The sequence below is a fragment of the Chanodichthys erythropterus genome, chromosome 10, assembly GCF_024489055.1.
Source record: "Chanodichthys erythropterus isolate Z2021 chromosome 10, ASM2448905v1, whole genome shotgun sequence".
Lineage (NCBI taxonomy): Eukaryota > Metazoa > Chordata > Actinopteri > Cypriniformes > Xenocyprididae > Chanodichthys > Chanodichthys erythropterus.
The window spans coordinates 51,433,415-51,458,132 of NC_090230.1; the positions used below are offsets into that span (position 1 = coordinate 51,433,415).

Sequence of the window (24,718 nt, forward strand, 5' to 3'; positions counted from 1 at the left end):
TAAACCTTATGAATTGTACATGTGCTTTACCTTTCATGTCAATTTCTTACATTAATCAATAAATTCAGTTATAGACACTATAGGGCTGTTACCAACAAATTAAATAATTTACACTGCAAAATTACAACTGCAATACATAATGTCATGAGATTCATTTTTAAATATTTTTTTGAATATACAAATAAGAAATGTTGGAAAAAAATGCAATGATACTTTTAAACATGAAACTAATCTGCCAGATGGTGGCCGCATGTCGCTTAATGAGTGAGTCATGGGCCCTATCATGCATCCGGTGCAATGCGGCGCCAGGCGTGAAACAAGTGTTTTTTGCTAGTTTCAGCCCGACGCAGTTATCATTTTCACGTCCTGCACCATCTTGTTTAGACAGCATTTGATTCAATGCATTCATACCCATTTGTGCACCATTGGGCGTGCTGGTCTGAAAACGTGGAGTGTTCAGGTGCATTGTTGGCGTGTTGCTGTCATGATTGACTACAGGAAGCAAATGCAAGTAACGTCGTTTATTCTACAACAAGCAGTAACAGAAACACAGTCAATGAAAACGGGCAGGCTTCAGGTGGCGCAGGGACTGAGATGGTCGGCTGGTGACGTGACGTGGTGACTGAAGGGTGGCGGTGAGATGATTCCAGGTTCCAGACAGTAGACAAGGCACGAAGACAGTAATCCACAGAATGACGACGAAACAACTGGGACTCCGGTCAGGAACAGACAAGACAACCACGAACAGGACACCAAACAACGATCTGACAAGGAGAGATGAACGAGGTGAGTATAAAAAGACTGAGGTGATGAGCAGCAGGTGGGGAGAGTGATGAGTGGCAGCTGGGTCCACTGATCACCCACGTGGCCTGGGCACACCCACAAACACACTCGCACACAAACACAAACACACCCACTGCGGTCATAACACAGAGCACGCGACAAGAAGGAAACAATGCATCTGCGAACCGTGACAGTACCCCTCCTCCTAGGAATGCCTCCTGGCATTCCCCGACTCCCTTACCTGTCGATTGTAATCCTCGATAAGGGTGTGATCCAGAATGTCCCTGGCAGGAACCCAACTCCTCTCCTCCGGACCGTAACCTTCCCAGTCCACCAAGTACTGAAATCCGCGTCCCCTCCGCCTAGAGTCCAGAATACGAGTTACCGAATAAGCTGGCTCCCCATCTACGAGACGCGGCGGTGGGGGAACCGGGGCTGGCGGGTTAATCTCAGAATGAAAAACAGGTTTAATTTTGGAGACATGGAAGACGGAATGAATCCTCCTGTACACTGGAGGAAGTTTAAGAGCGGACTGCCACCGGACTAATGATCTTGGTGACAGTGAACGGGCCAATAAATTTAGGAGCAAGCTTCTTAGAAACGGATCGGAGAGGAATGTCCTTGGTAGAAAGCCACACTTTTTGACCGACGACGTAAACCGGAGGCCTTGACCGGTGGCGATCGGCCTTGGCCTTGGTGCGTTCCCTCACTTGGAGGAGAGTCTCTCGGACCCTCGTCCAAGTTCGGTGGCACCTCTGGACAAAGGCGTGGGCAGAGGGGACCGCGACCTCGGATTCCAGACTGGGAAAAATAGGTGGCTGGTAACCTACACTGCATTCAAACGGAGATAGGCCCGTGGACGACACTGGTAAAGTATTGTGCGCGTACTCCACCATTGAGAGTTGCTGACTCCAAGAGGAAGGATTCTTGGAGACCATACATCGCAACGTTCGCTCCAAATCCTGATTGGCTCTCTCAGTCTGACCATTGCTCTGGGGGTGAAACCCAGATGACAGACTAACAGTCGCCCCCAGCAATCTACAGAATTCCTGCCAAAATTTGGAAACGAATTGGGGACCCCTGTCAGAGACCACGTCTACCGGGAGGCCATGAATCCGAAAGACGTGATCAATGACCGTAACCGCTGTCTCCTTGGCTGAGGGTAATTTGGGCAAGGGAATAAAATGAGCCGCCTTCGAGAACCGGTCCACTACGGTTAAAACAACCGTGTTCCCTTGGGAGGGTGGGAGGGCGGTCACAAAATCTAGCGAGATATGGGACCAGGGTCTCGAAGGGACTGACAGCGGTTGAAGTAACCCATCTGGGGCACGATTGGAAGTCTTACCAACGGCGCAGACTGAGCAAGCCAAGACAAAATCGCGAACGTCACGAGCCATGAGAGGCCACCAGAATCGTTGCTTAACCAAAAACTTAGTTCGACTGACTCCTGGATGACATGCCACGTTGGAACAATGACCCCACTGAATGACCATGGACCGTAATCCCTCCGGCACGAATAATCGGTTTGGTGGGCACTCGGGCGGAGGCGTTACCCCTTCTAGAGCCGACTTGACTCTCGATTCGACCTCCCATGTGAGTGTGGAGATAACTAATCTCTCGGGAAAAATGCACTCGGGAGTAGACGGGCGTTCGGAACGGTCAAAAATACGAGACAAAGAGTCGGGTTTGATGTTTTTGGAACCCGGGCGGTACGAGAGAGTAAAATCAAAACGTCCGAAAAAAGTGCCCACCGAGCCTGCCTGGAGTTCAATCTTTTGGCAGTTCTGATGTATTCTAGGTTCTTATGATCGGTCCAGACGATAAAGGGTACCCCAGAGCCCTCTAACCAGTGACGCCATTCCTCCAACGCTAACTTGACTGCCAGCAACTCCCGATTACCAATGTCGTAGTTACTTTCGGCGGGAGATAAGCGATGTGAAAAAAACGCGCACGGATGCATCTTATCGTCTGCGGAAGAACGCTGGGACAACACTGCACCTACCCCCACCTCTGATGCGTCGACCTCCACCACAAACTGCCGTGATGGATCAGGGGCAACGAGAATAGGGGCTGAAACAAAGCGAGCCTTCAGTTTGGCAAACGCAGCTTCCGCTGCGTCTGACCACCTGAACGTAGTTTTGGGGGAGGTCAAGGCGATCAGAGGTGAGGCTAGTTGGCTGAAGTTGCGAATGAAACGCCGGTAAAAATTGGCGAACCCCAGAAACCTCTGTAGGGCCTTACGGGAATCTGGATTTGGCCAATCTACCACAGCCTTAACCTTCTCAGGGTCCATGCGTACTCCCTCAGTCGACACGATGTATCCTAGGAAAGGAACAGACTGTGCATGAAAAACGCATTTCTCCGCCTTGACAAAAAGCCCATTCACTAGCAACCTCTGAAGCACTCGTCGAACGTGCTGTACGTGTTCCTGGAGAGATGAGGAAAAAATCAATATGTCGTCCAGGTAGACATATAAGAACTGATCGACCATATCTCTCAGCACGTCATTGACGAGTGCCTGGAAGACCGCTGGGGAGTTGGAAAGCCCGAACGGCATGACCAAATATTCAAAGTGCCCCCTAGGGGTGTTAAAGGCGGTCTTCCATTCATCACCCTCCCTGATGCGGACCAAATGATAAGCATTTCTTAAATCCAATTTCGTGAAGACGGATGCTCCCTGCAACCTCTCGAAGGCTGAAGACATTAACGGCAAAGGATAGGTATTCTTTACCGTAATGTTGTTCAACCCCGGTAATCAATACAAGGTCGCAGGGAACCATCCTTCTTCCCCACACAAAAAGAACCCCGCCCCCGCTGGAGAAGAGGAATGGCGAATGAACCCGGCTGCTAGTGAATCAGAAATATATTTCTCCATAGCCTCTCTTTCGGGAACTGAAAGTGAATATAACTTGCCCTTAGGCGGAGACTTCCCTGGTACTAGATCTATGGCACAGTCGTAGGGACGATGCGGAGGAAGAGAAGCAGCCCTGGACTTACTGAACACCTCCTTCAGGTCCTGGTACTCAACGGGCACGGTAGACAGATCCACTGCTTCCTCCTGTAAGACAGAACCAGAAACAGACGAACAAGCAGAGACAAGACAAGACTTATGACACTCCTCACTCCAGGCCACAATGCAGTTCTGGACCCAGTCTACCCGGGGGTTGTGTCTGGTGAACCAAGGATGACCAAGGACGACGGGGGTGTGAGGGGAGTCAAAAATAAAAAATTTAATCTGTTCAGAATGGTTGCCAGCGGTGATCAGGGTGATATCTTCAGTGATGTGAGAAATGGTGGGAAGACTCTGTCCATTGAGTGCGTGAACAGCGATTCTGTCGGTGAGTGGTCTGAAAGGAATGTGGAACTTGGTGGCGAAAGATTGGTCCATGAAGTTACCTTCTGCCCCGGAATCCAGAAGTGCGTTGCAGTTGTGAAGGTGATGTGACCATCCCAATCTCACCGGGAGGAGGGTGGATGTGGTTGAGGACTTTCCAGCGGAGATCCCACCCGACAGTAGCCTCAAACTTACTGCCGGGCTTGCCCTTTTAACGGGCAGTTGTAAGCGAAATGTCCCGCCTTGCCACAATATAAACAAAGTCCTTGGGACCTCCGCCTCTCCCGCTCCTCCCGGGAAAGCCGAGCTCGACCTACCTGCATGGGCTCATGATCTTGAATAGGACTGACCGTGTCCCCGCCGCTGGACCTCCGGATTTCCTCACTCCTGTGGACTGGACTTCTCCGCTCGGCCCTGGTCAGCCGAGCATCCACCCGGAGCGCCAGGTCGACGAGACCATTAAACGTGGTGGGGAGGTCCAGCGCGTAGATCTCCCTTTGAACACGGTCAGCCAACCCATGCAGGAACATGTCCCACTGCGCCTCCTCGTTCCAGTGACACTCTGCCGCCAATGTACGAAATTCGATGGAATAATCAGACACCGACTTCTCTCCTTGGCGTAGTTCCGCCAACTGTCTGGCGGCTTCTCTCCCCGCGACTGAGCGGTCGAACACTCTCTTCATTTCTGCGGAGAGTGACTGGAACGAGGTACAGCAGGGGTCTTGGTTCTCCCACACCGCCGTTCCCCAGAGCGACGCCTTCCCCGTCAGAAGCGTCAGTACGAAAGCCACTCTGCTTTGTTCGGTGCTGAAAGTGCGGGGCTGCAGAGCAAAGTGCATGGTACAATGTGTCAGAAAAGCTCTACAAAATCCTGGTTCACCTGAATAAGCTTCGGGTACTGGAAGACGAGGCTCCGAAGCGGCGACGCTCGCAGGTGTGGGTGGGGAAACGGCCGGTGTGGGCGGCGCAGCGGGAACACGAAGCAGCTGGACTTGCTGGGTGAGCTCGGATACCTGCGCCACGAGAGCCTGCACGGCTCTTCCCGTCTCGTTGAGATTTCTCTCCTGTGACTCCATTCGACGAATGCTGCTGTTGACGAAATCCTCCAGTGAAGACTGCTGAGTGCTTGCTGCTTCCGCTCCTTGGTCAGATCGTTCTGTCATGATTGACTACAGGAAGCAAATGCAAGTAACGTCGTTTATTCTACAACAAGCAGTAACAGAAACACAGTCAATGGAAACGGGCAGGCTTCAGGTGGCGCAGGGACTGAGATGGTCGGCTGGTGACGTGACGTGGTGACTGAAGGGTGGCGGTGAGATGATTCCAGGTTCCAGACAGTAGACAAGGCACGAAGACAGTAATCCACAGAATGACGACGAAACAACTGGGACTCCGGTCAGGAACAGACAAGACAACCACGAACAGGACACCAAACAACGATCTGACAAGGAGAGATGAACGAGGTGAGTATAAAAAGACTGAGGTGATGAGCAGCAGGTGGGGAGAGTGATGAGTGGCAGCTGGGTCCACTGATCACCCACGTGGCCTGGGCACACCCACAAACACACTCGCACACAAACACAAACACACCCACTGCGGTCATAACACAGAGCACGCGACAAGAAGGAAACAATGCATCTGCGAACCGTGACAGTTGCTATTTTGAGGCAACTGAAATAGACTGCGCCATTGACCAACTGAACCAACTGTCAATGGCGCAATATTTGTTTTGTTATTTATAGAGTGTGTTAGTAATATGCACCTATATGCGGGTACACAATGCACGTACACTCTGCTTATTACACATACACGTCAAATATTTAAAATAAAAGGATTACAATGTAAATAGCGAATCCACCATGGCGCGAGCTCAACTGGCTTTTAAAGGGAATGGGAGATGAGACTCTGATTGGTTTATTGCATATTACACCCAAAACACACCCATTACCCATTAAGAGAATAGGGATAACCCTTTTAGACCACGCCTTAAACTAACACAAGTGGATTTGGACACGCCCCAAGTGCACTTGCGCCGTGCGCTTTAGATCACGCACTTAGATCGTTAATAAGGGGCCCATTGAGTCATTCATTCAACCGATTAGTTAAAAATGCTAAGTCATTCAGTAACAAAACGCTGTGGTGCTTAGAGAACGTGCAATAGTTCTGCTGTGATCTTTGTTTGGACCTATTTTCGTTGGTGAAATAGAACAAGAACAGTCAATATTGTGTCTAAAATGTAAGTAACTTAATACGCTTAATACGTAACTTAAAACTCTCCTAAAGTCTCTCACAAATTGACAGGCAGTGCGAGCCTCAACAGTGCAACCTTGTTACCAGAAATACACTATACCATTATCAATCGCCTAATAAAATCAGAATCATTGTGCATTTTGATGCCTCCCTAGTTGTTTTTTTTTTTTTTTGTTCTAATCAGGCTACTTGTCTCTTTCACTTGCCCCTTCAAAAAATCTGCTTGTCCCAGACAAGCAGACAAGCGTTAATGTTGAGCCCTGAACTGTATATTTACATAAAAACTCTAAATTTTATATAAATACTTCATTTACATAACTGTTACATATATTGCATAAATATACATAATGGTTGTGTTTAATCTGAAGAAAAACAAGATTATTTAATTGCAGTATTATTTAATTATTTGTATTTGTCAGCTCAACTGTTATTTAACCCATGGTCATGATTTGGTACACTTTATAATCAAAACCGCTTCTACAAAATGGCATAGTTCCAGTCACAAAGCACTAGAGGTGATTGGGTACAATGTGATCAAGTGTTTCAGGTATTGTTCAAACTAAACATCAGAAATGGGAAGAAATGTAATCTCAGAAAACTGCTGATCTCCAGGGATTGCTCATGTACCAGAGTCTCTAGGGATTGCAGAGAATGTTGCTAACAACAAAAAGCATCCAGTGAGCGGCAGTTATGTGGGTGAAAATGCCTTGGTAATGAGAGAGGTCAGAGGAAAATGGCCAGGCTGGTTCAAGCTGACAGGAAGGCGACAGTAACCAAGCATTACAGCGATGCTATTCAGAAGAGAATCTCTGGATGTACCTTGAATCAAACCTTGAATATGATGAGCTACAGCAGCAAATGGCCACTCCAAGTTGTACTTACATCAGTTAAAAATAGGAAAATCTAGGGTTTGGTATGGTCAGAATTTGGTGTACAACATTGAATCCATGAATCCATCCTGCCCTGTGTCAACTGCTCAGGCTTGTAGTGTTGGTGTAATGATGTGGGAAATATTTTCTTGGCACGCATTAGGCCCTTAACACCAGTTGAGCATTGTTTAAATGTCACAGTGTACCTGAGTATTGTTGCTGCCCATGTGCAGCCCTTTATAGCCACATTCTGCCTATCTTGTCATGGCTGCTTCCAGCTGGATAACACACCTTGTCACAAAGCACTAGACGCATCAGACCTAGTATTAGAAAGATGAACCTAATGAAGGGGCCACAAATGTTAGGGGGATAATTCTTTACTGGCATTTATTTTTTATCATAGAATAGGGTCAGGATGGTCAACTGTTTGTCGGGGTGAATCTTTATATTTGGACGTCTTTTGAATTATGGCTTTTGAAAAGCCCTAACCCAGTGCCTAGTCAGTATGTTACTGCACCACAGAGGCACAATTGTATGTTTTATCTATTTATTTTCTGCTCACAGATCTACGTATAACTGCATCATATGTAACAATCATTAACACATTAGCATTATTACTGCAGCTGTCTTGTCAGTAGAGTCCTGTCAGAAACCCATTGATCTTCTGTCTGTATATCATCCCATCTGTCAGTTTTGTCAAGATTAGTCAGTTTTTTCTTCCTGAATTTTCTTTGCTTGTTTTCCTCCCATGTCTTCCACGCTATTATTTTTCTTCTACATACTTCTCATTCACCTATTTATCCACAGGAAGCCTGAGATGGAGTAAATGGTGTGTAGCTCAAACAGGAACTATTGAACTGCAGACATCAAGGTTATGTTGTTTTGATGGAGCGATCCACGCTGCATCCCATTTCAGTCGCTTCGTGCCTTTGAAGATTGACATATGTCGGAGAGAAAGCCATGTCTATCAGTTTGTCATTTTTGCTAGTGTGTACGTTTGCGCCCTTGAATATGTGGGTGAGCACCTGTCTCCGTAAAAAAAAAATGCTACTATATGTCATCATATGTCTCATATACATTGTTGCATTGCCCATCTAATCTTTTAATCCGCAAAATAAATGTCTGGATAAATGTCATTTTATCTGCTTTCTCCCTCCCTCCCCTGAGATGATGCTGGGTGGCCTTGCTGCTTTGTTCAGTATATCAGCCAGCTTGCACCTGTGTTGCTATGGACTGTATAATTTGCCATCTCTGAGGACTTCCTGCACGGAAATTGAACTGGAAAAATCCAGAGACAGACTGAAGCTGCTAGGTTATCTGATGTAGATAGGTGCATTTGGATAATACTTTGTCTGGTGCCAAATAAAAGCATCCCCCTACTGAGCGCAGGGAGTAACATCTCTTTCAGGAAGCCCAAGGAAAACAGACTTTGGAGTCAAATCGTGCAGCTGTCAAATACAGCCTGCTGCACCGCGCGCCAAGGGCTCGAATTATCAAAGGAAGCTAGCCGTTTAGCATTGATTTATGACACAAAACATTAGGCACAGCAAACTGTGTTTATATCTGAAAATTTACTGTAGTTTTTGCAGTGCAATTATATCGATCAATGGGAGATCAGATATTCTTCTATAAAACTAACTATGGTAAGGACACATTTTGAGAACAATGGCTCTGTTTCAAAACCTAGTGAGCTGCCTTGTTTTCTAATATTAATGCAGCATCCTACCTGTCATTAAACCTCATAAGTGACACATTTGCAGCACCCTACATTGGCTGCAACTGTAGAAATAATGCTCCTCAAACATGAAACAAACAGGAGACTCGATTCTCATTTGATTGCAGTGTAGTTTAGCGTTAGCATTTTGCTATACTAACACGATTATACACAAATAAACATAAAAAACAATAAAAAACACACAATTATTGGTAAAATAACACATATTTATTTCCACAACTTTTTGGCATTGGCCGATGAAGTAAAATAGTTTGTAATTGTTTTATCTGCCATTTTGGACAGATTTTGTCTTATGAATCTGCTACTTTTCCACCAGAATACCATAATTACAGTTATTTTCACTACAGTATTTTTTGTAAGGGACTCATGACCTTAGATTTACCAACAGATTTTGCTGATATTGCCCTTTATTAAGAGCTTGTTTATTGTTGCTTTGCTAGCTGGTACTTTACCTTGTCTTTTTTGAGTGAACTTCATTAACTGGCTTAAGTTTTGCCAGGGTAAATAACTGCAGTATATGTCCCGGCTCTTTTGTTTACAACTTATAAGTCGTCAGTGTTGCCCTCATTTGAGTGTAAATAATTTAGCCCTCTCTGCTCTTCAAGCCTCAGTGATTTGACTAAGCACCTCAGTTTTTAGCACAAGCGTAGAAACAGAAAAATGCAAAAGGAAAGCATTAGAGACAGCCTATATGTTTTCACACCCTTGGGTACGAAAGCTAACTCGGGTGCTACGTTCTAAGAAATACATGGAAAGATACAGTACTGTATGTGGGAGTATTTAGTATAATGAACATTGTGTCTCTAGTGTACAGTATCACTGTCATGTATGATTTCTTTCTGAGCATAATCCTGTGTTGTTTTTTGACAAGACGCCTTTGTGTTTTAAAACCATGTACTTAAGTCAACCATATGCTAATGAAGTTAATTGCTAAATCAACCTGCAGGCTTTGAAGCTCTTCTCACTGCATTTCCTGTGCTTGGTTTGTTTGTTTCACCTTGTTTTTTTTTTCCTCAATCAGGGAAAATGTTTCCTGAAGCTGTCTTTTTTTTCCCCCTACTCCCTTGTTCTCTCCCAACCAGACAATGTTGCTGTAAATAGACTTACCTTTCCTAGTAGCAAAGTCCTTCGTTTTGCCTTTGTATTCTCAATCCTGGCTTTCATCCCCAACCACAGGCCTTCTGACTTTAGACCCTTCCCACTGCGATTCACAACCCTGGACGGCCGCAGCAGTGGGCTAAAACTAGACCCCCCAGGGCCATGCTCGGGGTTAAGGGATGATCAAAGCTAAATCCTGAGAGATTAAATCTCACATCGGCTCCTGCTGTCCTAATTAGGCACAGGTTAAAGAATCTCATTAACGGCTATAGCTAGGTGTTAATGGAAATAAGGATGTAGCAGCACTAAATTTGAAAATTTCAGAAAACACCTCAAGAGATTTTGATTGATCGCTTGAGCAAATGTACACTTTGTAACTTTGAAAACTTTTGTAAGTTTGAAAACTTTTTTTCCCTGTTTTTTGGAATAATACATTTCCCCAACATCCCGTAACGGCAACAAACCACGCATGACTCACTCAACACGGCTCACTTCGACAAATGTTGTGAGGGACTACATGTTGCTAGTCGTGATATTTAATGCATATTTGATAACGTTTCTGTCAGGCTTCATGAATTACTTGTCATGTCGTTATGTTGACAGTGTGTCTTCAGAAAAACCATTGGATGAACATCTATGCTAGACGAAGAGGGAAGTGAGTGGGAACTAGAGAGGCATCCCTCTCCAAGGCTTAGTGGAACTCGCTCACAAGCCGCAAAGGAACCACGTGGCGTGACATCCTCCTCAAAGTGCTGCGAATGTAGGTCTCGCTGTGACTGAGTTCCCATTTAGGTTTTTTCCACAAGCTTTGAAATGGTAGTTAAAGCCATTCGTCATGTATCTGTACTAATGGATTGGAGGAAAAGTAAATTTGTTGGCTGATCCAAGTATTTTTAATACGGATAAATACTTATCTAAAGTTTACTGGCATTTTAATTGCTTCATGCTTATTTATGTTGTCTTTTTATTTATTTTCAAAATAAGATTTAATACAGACAGTCTCTCAATATAATGTGCCCTCAGGTGGTCCTAATCAGATTTGCAGGATTTTGGGTTGATGGTTGGTAGTGACTTTATTCACCGCAATCACAAATTACATTACTGGGCTTTTGAGATCTGGTTAAAGACGTTTCTAACCACACAAAAAATGTCTCCATCCATAAGACCACTAAATGCAGAACAGTCTCTTAATGTGTCATTTTTACAGAATGTTCTTGTCGTGTCCTCTTCTGACATCCCCTCTTTCACATCTGGATTCTGTGAAGCTATTGATACCTTCATGCCTGGTGTGTGTGATCTCCATACCTGTTACCTGTGGTTACTTCAGCCCCTCTCCAGCAACGCTGTGAAAAACCAACTGTGCTCACTTCCTGCCTCTTCTTAAACCTATAAATCCTTCTGTTGATTTTAATACACAAATTTCTAGGGCTTCTAAATTACTGTATGACCTTGATCAACACTTTGCTGAAAATCTACAGAGTTTTGATCATAAAGCATATAAATATCAACAACTCACAGTTATTTGCACAGTTGGGTCCTCTGAATAAAACTGAGTATTTTCCCCCTTGTGTATGAGCTCCATATTTTCTTACTATATGAAGCTGTCTTTATTATTTTTATTTTTTTTTTAGATTTTATCTAAAGGTTCAATAAACTGTTCCATTTCAAAAATCATTTTAAATGTCAAGCTTTAAAGGGTTAACCAGAGCACATAGTTCCTCGCTTTCCTCATCTGGTTGCTTCCAGCACCAACTGGCAAACACACTTGAGAGGGAGAGAGAGAGAGAGTGCAATTCTCTTTGAGGGCAACACTTGCTTGTGATCTTGAAGCAAATACAAGCTGCCAGAAATCACACAAGTATAATGCATTCTAATAAATGAGAATGGAGGATGAGAGACTGGCATGGACAAACATGGCTCATCTGAATTATTCCATTAGAAAATGGTCAGTGTTCCTTTTGACTTTAATTAGAGGCTTCTTCACATAGATCTGCCAGGCCTGGGCTGATAGTAAAATTAAAGATTCTTTTCCACCACTCCCATCCTCAAACCCAACTCATGAATAAACCAAAAGAGCAGCCTGAAGGCTCACACTCTGAAACAAGAATCACAATTACAACACACAGGAGGCACGGCTTTCTGCCGTAGACTCTGCGATAGTGGAATTGGGCACTTTATCACAGCGGCCATGCGTATGGACATGTTCCCTGATTTCTGAATACATTCAGAGGAAAAGGCACTCTCGCGAGAATGTTTTCATGGTGAGTGGAACTGAATGATGCTTTGTTGGATGTGTGAGAAAGTTCAGATGGCTAATTGCCTGCTGGATATGGGAAGGGTGGATTGTTACCAAAAAGCTCATCTACTAGGGATAAATCACGATTGTTAAGTCATCAAAGTTCAACAGAGCAATTGATTAGTGAGGTGAAGCAGTTCATCTTGTTTCTTTTCTTTTTATTTTAGCTAATGTTGCTTTAATGAGCTTAATAAAAGAATAACAAAACAAACAAAAAGCAAAAAAAGTATTGTTATGGCATACTGTGGCACATCAGTTGTCTCAGATGGTAATACTGTGATACTTACCAAAGTACTTTCAATAGTATTAACCCAAAATACAGGCCCAAAATACTGTTCTAGTACCATGGAACATTTTTTGATTGTTTTTTTTTTTTTGTTTTGTTTGTTTGTTTGTTTAGGGCGGTGGGGTAATGTATAAATGTGTATATATATATATATATATATATATATATATATACACACACACTGTTAATCAGTTTCAGCTGCTTTGGTGTTAATGAAATCAACAACAGGTGCACTAGATGGGCAACAATGAGATGACTGTTTTTCACTAGTTTTGCATTTGGCTAGGGTCAGTGTCATTACTGGTAGCATGAGCCGATACCTGGACCCTACAGAGGTTGCATAGGCAGTCCAACTCCTCCAGGATGGCACATCAATACATGCCATTGCCAGAAGATTTGCTGTGTCTAGAGCATGTGGAGATGCCAGGAGACAAGCAGTTGCTCTAGGAGAGTTGGACAGGGCTGTAGAAGGTCCTTAACCCATCAGCAGGACCGGTATCTGCTCCTTTGTGCAAGGAGGAACAGGATGAGCACTGCCAGAGCCCTACAAAATGACCTCCAACAAGCCACTGGTGTGAATGTCTCTGACCAAACAATCAGAAACAGACTTCATGAGGGTGGCCTGAGGGCCCGACATCCTCTAGTGGGCCCTGTGCTCACTGCCCGGCACCGTGGAGCTTGACTGGCATTTGCCATTGAACACCAGAATTGGCAGGTCTGGCACTGGCGCCCTTTTCTATATATATATATATATATATATATATATATATATATATATATATATATATATATATATATATATATATATATATATATATATATATATATACACACACACACACACAAATTTTATGTAAACAGTCCATTAGAAACTTGTTAATTTGGCGAAACCAGATTAACCGTACAGCATTTATTAAAGACTGATTAGTCAACTAGTCATTCCGGAAAGCCTAGTCAATTTGAACATGGTTTTGCACATTCCAATCTCTGCAGATATGGGAAATGTGTTTGTAAGACTCTGGGAAAGTCCCGTGAGGACTCTGGAGTGTGCATGTGTTTATGTTTGCATGAGAATGAGCCCATGCACGTAGAATTGGCTGAGAGCGTAATTCTCTGTGGTTGCTGTACGTGACATCAGGGAGAAAGAAGTACGCCTGTAGTAATGACTTAATTCGAGTCCCATCAAACAATTCCAGATGACAGCGGTACAGGTGCAGCATGTGTATTTTGCCTTAGGGCATTGTTGCAAGAAATGTGTGCAAGCAAACACATGTATATATGAATTATTTTATTTTTATTTTTTTCATAGCCGCTATTGCTTCATACCTCAATGTTATGTTATGGGTTTTTCACTCTTGGTATGTTTGTTGGAGTCAAAATAAGGGGTCAGAAGCTTTAGCAGTTTTTATTATTATTATTAAAAACAGGTAAAACATTTTGTTTTTTAAAGATTTTGGTAAGTAGGTAAAGGGGTATTTATGCTTTTAAAAAGGTAATATGTCAAATCTGGAAAATTTTACTTTACATTTTACATTAATTTGGCACTTTATTATTTTTTTTTTCTGTCCAACTTTAAAGTGAATGTTTAGATGTATAAACCGAAAGAGAAACTTAAATCTAATATGACTGTTAATTCAGTTTTTAGAAAATAGAATGAAACCATAATAATGTCAAATTCTGTAAATTGTTACTTATTTTATTATTTATTTATTTTTCTGTGCATTTTGCCTTGGACCCATTAGCACCCTCTTCTGGCCCTGTGAGAGAGGGGGGATGGAGGCAGACCCTAGATTGAAAACCACTGAGACAAGCCTAACTGAGGTACAAGATCATCTGTCAACTCTTAATTGACAGCATTTTTTACTAATTTATAAGACTACATTGCAGCGTTTTGGTCACACACAAACCACAACATCATGGGAGCAGTTCCATATGGAAAACAGTGACTGGATCTAAAACCTTTGAGTGACACAGCTCATCTCTCCATCTCAGGAAAAAAAAGTAAAGGAGTCTTCAATTTTAGAGTGCAGTCATCACTCTTGTTTATGACTGAAACATAGCCATATTTAGCACTTTAAAACATGACTGACAACCATATTCTGCTATTTTGTGTATGTAGCTGCCGTTCCTAAAGACGTGAGGCATACATAGAAAGAATTAGATAGAACTTATAAGAAAACTGAAATCAGTCAGAACATTAGGTTAAGGGGTCACAATGACTCGTTCGTCTTGTGCTAGTGCTTAATTTTACATGACTTCCTCTACTATCGCTCCATTAAATCCTCATCCAAAACCTTCTCTACAAACCCCTTAGGACTTAGTGCACATACAGTTCTTTCTTATTTGTACCACTTTTGGGGCCTGAAGGAGACAATGCATACTTCTTTTGTCAGACTTCAGAGTTAGACACTAATATTGTTTGATACTATTTAAAGGGCAGGTTGCATGTAAATTGCCTCAAACCTATCAATTATGCGAAAAGAAGATATCTTCTTAGTCTAATGCAGACAACTGCATTGCATGCCCTTATGCTATTTAACTTTCAGGCATCATTTGTAGTGAGGGGTTTAGGCAATGTGGGGCAATGATGCCAGACAGTAACTTCCAGACAGATTCATTTCTCCTTCCATTTGGCCACATTTTTGTAAATGTGGAGGAGACCAGAACATTTGGATGATTAAAAGGATTTGATGAGCACAGTGTCATGTTTTCCTAATCTCCCAGATACGGATTAGGGCTTCTGCAGTGTCACTCTGCCTATAATCCGGTCGCATGACGTCTCGACATGGTGCGTCTGCCGCCCGTGTTCTCTTTGTTCTCTGTTTTGTTGTGCCAACCTACTGACACTGATTCTCATATGAGCCAGGAATAGAATAGTGGACAGATGTGTAGTGCACTTCTTTTCAGGACCCTGGACAGTTACCTGTTGTGTTCGGTTCAGTACAACTCAATTACTGAACTGCAGTGGTTTCAGGACCATGTACAGCTACAGATTCTGCACTCTGGTTCTGCCAAGACGTTTAATGTTTGGATGGTTAGTATAGCCCAGCTAACCCCTGTTGTTAGCCTCCCTGTAACTCAAACATTAGAGCATGGTGCCAGCAATGCCAAGATCATGGGTTTGATTTCCAGGGAATGCATGAACTGATAAAATGTCCTGCACACCTCGGGGGTGTCCAGTCCTGCTCCTGGAGGGCCACTTTCCACTGCAGTTTAACTCTAGCCCAAATTAAACAAACCTGAAATAGCCACAAGGTCTTCGGGATAACTAGAAATGTCCAGGCAGGTGTGTTGGAGCTGAACTCTGCAGGAAAGTGGCCCTACAGGATCAGTATTGGGCACCCTTGGTTGCTTTGGATAAAAATGTTTGCCAAATGCATAAATTTAAATGGTAGATGCTAAATGGTAACTACACCACCACAGCAACTGTAGGAGTTATTCAAAAAGTACTGTGGTCCAATAAGATTTTAAATGGCATACCTCCATGGGGTCCTGCACCAGTTGAACAACTACAATTCAGATCAATGTGAATTCTAACAAAGAGCTTTTACCAGATACTATTGACCTTGTTGGTTTCAGCAGCATGCAGTAATCAAGTCAGTTTCAGTTGGCTTTGCCTCAGAAAAGCAGCAGCATGCAAACGTCGAACCTTGATGTGTCCCTTTGGGGAAAGCATGCACATTTGTGTTAACTGGCAAATCTGCTAATGACCAGACATTTTGTGATAAGCCGGAAACGTCAGGGGATCGTGCCTAGCTCTTTTTGTCGCAGTTAATTTGGAAGGTGTCTATGTCTATTTCCCCAGATAGAGAAGAGTTTATTTTGCGAAGCATGCGAAATTGTGTCGGATGGGGGCGGGGTGGGTAGTTTCCTACCAACTCCCATGTGGCCACCATCGCAAGCTGAGTGTGAGAAATGATGATGTGGTTGATGAAGAGATTGGTACAGAGCAAGACAGGATCCCTCTGTCTTCAGACATTCCAGACCCTCACAGGGATTCATCATCCGCATTTTCAGGTATCTTGCAAATATCACGGACAGCTGTGAGATGTCAGGGAGGTAATTAAGATGAACGTTCACCTTATTCCCCAAAACACGCCGTGATCTACAACCTCTTTATCTGCCGATCCCAAAACAGCGTCTCACGAGAGTCCATTTGAGTGCCTACAACGTTTCCCTCTCCACCCTGCAGTTTCAAGGCAAGCTACGGCATTCAAAAAGCTGCCCTTGTATTGTGATGTACAACAGATAGTGCAGGGGGAGTGGGGCCTGTGTTTCCTGGCCTGACAATGCCCCTGTCATCTCCCTCCAAAGAGCAGGCGGCCAGCTCCTCTGTGTGACACCTCCATAGAGAATGTCAAGGGAGAACAAATTCCCCCATCCAATTTGTGAGGAGGCTGAACTTTACACCCACTCGCGATGACAAGGGGGGATTGAAAATCACCACTAGTGGTGATTTTCTTTCTACCCCCCTTCTCGGTCTATCTATCGATGTCTCTCTGTATCTCTCTGGCTTCTTGACATGATATATTTATTCACTGGTTTTTAGCTTGTGCACCAAGACTCTGAAACGCCATTGCAGACTATTCAAATGTCAATGAGAATTTCCGTATCTCTTTTATTTCTTTCCTGCCTCCGCCTCATCTTCTATTTCCCCCTCTCAATCCTAGCTTCTTGCTTTTTCTGATTGCTGCCTCACCTATACAGAAGGATCCCATTACCGAAGCTATAGCCAAAGCTCTCGAAGACGCCGGGAATAAAAAGTGCACAATTTCTTACCTTGCTGGGTAAACAACCAGTGCACCTCTCTTATATTCAACGCTCTCATAGAGGCCAACACTTACCAATCACACAAGGCATAGGGCATTGAGACAGTGCCACAACTGAGATTAAAACTACTGTGGCATGAGTATCATCTCTGAGCCTGTTTGAAAAGCTTTAAATCTAGCACACAGCAAAAGCAAAGCTCTCAGCAGATGGCCTTAAACAAACTGCAGAGCATTGCCATCTCAACTTAGACTTTGTTTACAGTTTAAAGGGAGTGTGCTTTGGGTACACACATTTGTATAATCATAAAACTTCAAAGTTGGTTGATGCCTAAGTCCACATAACCCCACCCAGCTCTATGATGCGATAGCAGAAATGTAATGTTTTTGATGTTAAAATGCTTTCTCCTACCCAAGTTTAATGTGCAGAGACAAATATAAGTAAGGAAACTGTGGCTCTGTAGGGCTTTCAGCATTACTGTGCTTGTTTGAGTGACCCTCAACCATTGGCCTAAATTCAGGACACGACTACCTGTTTGGCTGAACATTGGAAGAGTATTTGGGAAACCTTTTTTTTTTTTTTTTTTTTGAAAACTTAAGGCGCATTATTTTTCTTCTTCTAGAGAAAATGTTTGGCACATAACTTTTCCCACATATGATACCTCAAATTGTGCAGCTTATTTTGATATTACATTTCTAGGCAGTCCACATTACAGTTTTTGCTTGGTGAATGAAAAATCGGATGAAGAAATCCTATAGTCTTTCGCTGAAATGAAAGATTATATCTCAGGAACAGAATGCTGTAGAGAGTTGAGGGTCGGGCAGCCATTGAGTAACATCCTAGTAACCACCTAGCTAATAGCTAGAACACCCTAGCAAACTTTTAGTAATGTGCTCCAGCCTAGAGTTTTATAGAGTGGTGGACACATGATCTACAAATTAGTGGTTTCTCAGCAGGTGAAAAGAACTGATGTCACGTTTCTGCAGGAGTGTCCTCGCACATGCAATTTAAGATATGAAGGATGCAGTGCACACGTGAGCCATCAATGTTTTACTTTACTTATGTGATATGAAGTCATTAGCTCTCTGCAGAAGGATAACTAGGAAAACCAGCTGTGGCAATTATTCCAGCATGGATAAAACATAAGAGACGATCTTAAAGGGATTGTGAATCTCTCCAGTTTTTTTGCATTTATTGATGCCATGGTGTGTGTGTGTGTGTGTGTGTGTGTGTGTGTGTGTGTGTGTGTGTGTGTGTGTGTGTGTGTGTGTGTGTGTGTGTGTGTGTGTGTGTGTGTGTGTGTGTGTTTGAATGGGAGGTGAGAAAGAGACTGAAAATGAAGTGATCATTACAGTAGTCTATTTAACACCACATTGAAAGCAGTTTTGGTAGGCTATTTATTTTGTATGTTATCTTGAATTGCATTATGGACAACTGCCATGCCAGAAATGCATTTCATTTTTCTATATTTTATTCCCTCATGTAAGAGTTCAGATATTCATAGGTTTCTCCAAAATACCTTTAGAAAGCCATTTAAGAAGTCTGTTATGCTATTTTCAAATATTGCTTACCAAACATGACCCACCAGTCCTCGGCCCAAAGCACACTGCTGTCATTCAAGAGCACCACAGAGAGACCTAGCAGCCCTTACTGTCTGTTTTTGCCATTTCCATGAAATATGCATGATCTCCAGTGCCGTGGGGCACATGGCTAAGTCTTGATGGCTCTCCCCTGTCTCATATGCTGAACATTATTCCCTAGAGATTACATCCCTGAGGGGACCAAACTACCAGCATGCACATTCTTGCATTGCAGTGGTCGCTTGCTGGGCCACAGTTCTTGCCCCATGCTAGTGTTTTCAATGTAACTTTTGGACTTGAGTTGCAGAAAATAGTGTTACTGCCAAGTTGACAAGTTCTAAGGATATAGACCGTTCTCTCTCATATAATGACAATTCCCATCTGTAACTACATTACCACAACTGCGTTGGCTGCAGGAAGCGGATTACAATGCATTTAAAAAAGGAGTCCAGAGCTCATTGTATAAACACAAGGGCTGATCCCCCAATGGAGGTGGCAGGATAACTGTGCACATACTGTATGATAATCTCTTTCTCACACTGGGATGCTGTTCGATTGAAGGAGTCTGTACCCACCCAAAAAAATGTGATTTGCCATTATAAAAAAGACTCCATTCAATAGCAGTTAAAACTAATGGTAATGATGATAAAAATGTTAATCGTTGTTGTTTTCACTCCGATTGATTGATTGATTGATTGATTGATTGATTGATTGATTGATTGATTGATTGATTGATTGATTGATTGATTGATTGATTGACTGATTGATCGTGCCTCACATGGCCACCCCTGTTAACACTAGCACTACCGGAATTCCATAACTACTAGAACTGCCAATAGCGGTCATTTTGACTGTTCATACCAGACAGCAGTGAATGTCATTTTTTTCATGTTATATTTACTTCAAAGCTTCTATGGTCATGTTTAATGAAAAATGTGGGGTAATTTAAGCATACATAATATAATATGTTCGTGATATTATTGTGTAAGAGCTACTAGACCTCCCACAAAAGTGCATGCCGCAATTTGCTTTCTGCAATTTGCATCCGGCAAGCTGGAGATCAAAGTTTTTCACCGCAGTTAAAATGTTGTTTTTGAAAGTCAAAATGTCAACAAATATAAAATGAAGCAGAATATTTCGTTAGATAAAAACATATTGTGAATTTTGGAAATGATTACATCTGTCTTTATTCAATACATTTTGACTTTTGGAGTTTACAATGCTTTAGCATTATCGGAAATGTTTGGACCACACGAATCGGAAACAATTTTATGCAGCCTCTAATGAAATCTAGAATGAATAAATAGTTCTGTTATATTAGGACTCAGAACCTCAGAATCAGTGTCAGACGAACTGTCAAGAGACCAAGAGACATCGCTCTCTGCTCCTCCATCAGACTCTGCATCATCAATGTTCTCAAGCAAGGATAAAACCTCAGTGACAGTCATTTTCTTTCTTGTTGCCATTTTGACGGTAAAGCTAAGTTTTAGCTTATCAAAAGCATACAAAACTGCCAGAGAAAGGTTGCTAGGCAACAGCTACGCACATCTTTAACCGCGGGAAAAAGCGCTGAGGAGATACGCCTGCAATATGTGCGGTCAAATTGACCGCTATGGCCATTCAAGGTAGAAATACTCAGAACTCTTTTGTGTTTTGAAATTTTAATAAAATAACAATGTTAAAATAAAATTTACATTAATTTAAGAAAAGTCATGGAACTGTAGTTATATGGGTTTTATTTCAACAAAGTTATTACATTGCAAATCTTTAAAACGGTCAAAATGACTGCCTTGGTAGTTCTAGTGTTAAAAAAGGGGCAGTGCAAACACTGCATTCTCGTTAAAAATGAGATTGCAAGGTCCAGCTAAGGAACATAATGTAGAGGTCTTGAAGTGCATTTTAAAAAGTTCAACTATTTTTAACTTGACATTGCATCTTAAAAATGCAATGCTCATGCTGCAAGTTAACGACTAAAGTTGTCCATCTGAAACCTGGAAAACTTTCGCAGTTAGGTACACGAGAAGTCCAAATGACCAAACTGCACATCCCTTGTATGCATTTATGTCAATGCAGTATTTAAATAAGTCAACATGGGTGGTGTTAGACTTCACTTCCCTACAGTTCTGCACCAGTAGATTCTAAAGGCAAGGTCACTTGTGCTGAAAAAATAATCTGCATAATAATGTTTGCTGCCCACACACCGATGCTGTTGTTTGGATGTTTGCATGGTTACTGGCAGGAAAAAACAAGCTTTTTGCTAGAGGCATTGCTTTCAGCTGTTCCAGATGTGATTTTGCATGCACAGACACTCATTTTAATTGCTATTAATTATTGAGTGTCGATGCAATCCCTCAAGCCTCTCATAGTGGTTTAGTGTCATTGTTCATATGCAGTGTTGGTCTTGTATAGGGAGGCTGGGAGGTTGTATGTGGCACCTAATACGGGGCCAGAAGTTCATGGTTCTTGCCTCTATTATTCATCGCCTGTGAGTCATATATGATTTTGCTGTCGCCCATTCTTGCGCGGTAATGTCATAATCGAGGGACAGCTGGCATCCTCGTTTCCTGTCGGCACATATTTTCTGCCACATCAGTAACGAGTGCCTACATGCTGCTACACAGGCCACGGCTCAATGCTCTTCTGCATCCAATGCACCCCCCACCCCCTTCATCTCTACTAGCCCTCCCCTCTGTTTTCTTGGGCAAAAAATCTCTTCTTCAAGAAATCTGTTTCCCTTTTGTTTCTTAAAGGGATAGTTCATACAAAAATGAACATTCTTGTGATGATCCAAACCTGTGTTTTTTTTTTGTTGTTGTTGTTTGTTTGTTTGTTTGTTTGTTTTTTGAAGAATGTTCACGCTGCTCTTTCTTATGGAATAAAAGTAAATGTTGACCAGGAACTGTCAAACAAACATAAAAAAAACAAACAAAAAAAAAACATCATAAATATTTTTTCCACATGACCTGTACACTTTATTAAAAGTCTACTAAACTCATACAATAGCTTTGTATGACAAACAGATTAAAATTTAAATCATTATTCACACAATTCAAATCATCCTTGACAGTTGTGGTTACCATTCACTTTCACTGTACGGAGAACATGCAGATTGGACTTGTCTCCTTTGATGTTCCAGGTTTTTAAAGAAATAAGAGTGAGTAACATTTCAGTTTTAAAGATCTATTTTCCTTCAAAAGGTTTGCTTTTACCACTTTGTTTTGATGTGGCTAACCTACATAAGAGACATGCTGACATTATACACCCTTCTACAGACACTTTGCATTTTCTGATGCTGTCGTGTTCTCTATGGACTGTTCTTAAAAGGTGAGCTTGCATCAATGTGACAAAGAAAAGAAAAGGGCTGAGAGAAATTAGAGGGGTTCTGCCAGTCCCTTTGAGAGATACTTAGTCATTATGGGCACAAGCACACATCACTATGGAAACAGTGGAACAGGAAGGATGGAGGTGATGGAAGGGGGCAGGAGAGGTGGCACCTGAGAATGATGGATGGTATGATGGTGAAACAAAGAGATGCAGAGAGATATTTCAAAGGATTTTACCCTGACCCAATCAATCAGCAGTGCAGCTGCCATCAGAGTAAGGAAATGACACTAGTTGTGGTCTTCCACTGTCTATCAAGACAGATCCAGAGGCTAACAGTCAATCAATGCCAAAGGCCATTTAATAATATGTAAACTTCTCAGGAAAGTATATATATATATATATATATATATATATATATATATATATATATATATATATATATATATATATATATATATATAAGAAGAGGAAAAAGTAGATAGGCAAATCTTGCTACCTGATCTAAAATCAATTTTCTTAATGGAGAAAAAAAAAAAAAAAAATGAAATTTATTTTTTTATTTGAATTTTTTTAGCTAATTCCCAGACAGTCTCATTACCAAAATGCAGAAACAAATGGGTAATCATGTACTAAAAGTAAACAATATTTCTACAGCATTTATTAATCATAGCTACAGTGGATATAAAAAGTCTACACACCCCTGTTAAAACTAATGTTAACAGATAGGCCTATAACATTTGATCTTAAAAATGTATTAATAAATGTTGAGATTAACATTATCTATGATCAATAAATGCAGTAGAAATATCGTTCATTGTTATTTCACATTAAAGGGATAGTTAACCCAAAAATGAAAATTATCCTGTGATTTACTCACCCTCAAGCCATCCTAGATGTACAGTATATGACACTTCTGTTACATTTTGAAACAAAAATAAAATGCATCCATCCATAATAAAAGTAATCCATACGGCTCCAGTGGGTTAATAAAGGCCTTTTGAAGCGAAATAATGCATTTTTGTAAAAAAAACATCCATATTTAAAACTTCATAAATCTCAAATAACTAGCTTCCGGTGGACGACCGTACTCATACTGTGCAAGTCGACACAAGAGTAACCCCGATGTATGACGCAGGATGTAGGAGTATCGTAAGCTTAGATGACTCTCGCGGTTCAAACAATTAGGCCTGAGCAACAAACTCAAGCTCCTCTTCTCTTATATCAAATTCCTCCAACATTTCTCTTTAAAATGTCTCGTTTTAGACTTCTAATTCATGACTTATATTTTGTTTTGCTCTATCCTCTGCGTTTCTATGTTTGTCATTGTGTCAGGTCAGAGGTTGCTCTTCTGCCGTCTGTCGGAAAGCTAGTTATTATAGTTAATAAAGTTTTAAATATGGATATTTTTCTTACAAAAACACATCGCTTCACTTCAGAAGGCCTTTATCATTGATCCTATCATTGCGTGTCATCCCATTGCATCTGGTAAGGACATAAGGCATAAAATCACAAAATAAACTGGACCTTTAAAAGTGCATAATAACTCTATCACTCTTTTTTTAGACCTGTAACTTTTCTAATGAAAACCCAAAGTCGTGGGTTCATATTATTAGGCGAGCACTCCAGATATAAATTTAAATCTCTGCAGCATAATTTAATTTCCCTTTTTGACTTTAGAAACCAACTCTCTTATATTAAACACCATTCAGCCACACTGGCTGTGGTGTTCAAATCTCACAGGGCACAGATTCTTCTGATTAGGCCAGAACCCTGAATTACACTGCAAAATTAAAATGATCAGAGCCAGAGCCTTGAGAAATGTCCGGAAAAGACACTCAATTATACACCAATCAGCCGGAGGCACCTCACTTTTAACTGCTGATTTATACCCTTCACCAGGCCTCCGACTGGGCAGGAGTGGCGAGAAGAACACTCGCCCCCTCTCCGCACACAGCCGGAGCTTCTCTGTCGCCCATAATGCCACGCTTCAATCCTCAGTCTGGTGACGTTGCCTGATTTCCATCCATTGACATTTTTGGGAAGGGTGATCATTGGGATTCTGAACAAGTGCCAGACCTTTTCAGCTGCTGTTTGTGGGCGTAATGGAGAGAGAAATTGGGGGAAGGAAACTAAGAAAGAATGAGAAATGGATGCAGGAGAAGGGGAAAATGATGAAATAGCACATAAATATAGGATTGACACGTTCATGAAAAATCTAGAAATATCATAGAAAAATTCTAATTTCCACGTCAGGCTCTTTTTTTACACCATTCTAAAATATTTAATGGACATTTAACCATTTCACATGTAATTTAAAAATATTCGAACTGATCCCCCGTTTCACGAATACACAAATATGTGTAAGTAAATGTATTTAGTTTATGTTTATGATCATG

General features: G+C 42.0%; 1 protein-coding gene across 3 annotated transcripts in view; it reads left to right on the forward strand.

Moving 5' to 3' along the window:
* The window catches only part of LOC137028822 (leucine-rich repeat transmembrane neuronal protein 4), a 117,860-nt gene that overhangs the window by 66,527 nt on the left and 26,615 nt on the right, over nucleotides 1-24,718 (forward strand). Inside the window, exon 3 of one of the 3 annotated variants that reach the window (XR_010896205.1) lies at nucleotides 14,394-14,472. The exons of the other annotated variants lie outside the window; for them this stretch is intronic. The gene's annotated coding sequence lies outside the window, so the exon portion shown is untranslated. The remainder of the gene's footprint in view (nucleotides 1-14,393; nucleotides 14,473-24,718) is intronic. 3 annotated transcript variants of the gene reach the window in all.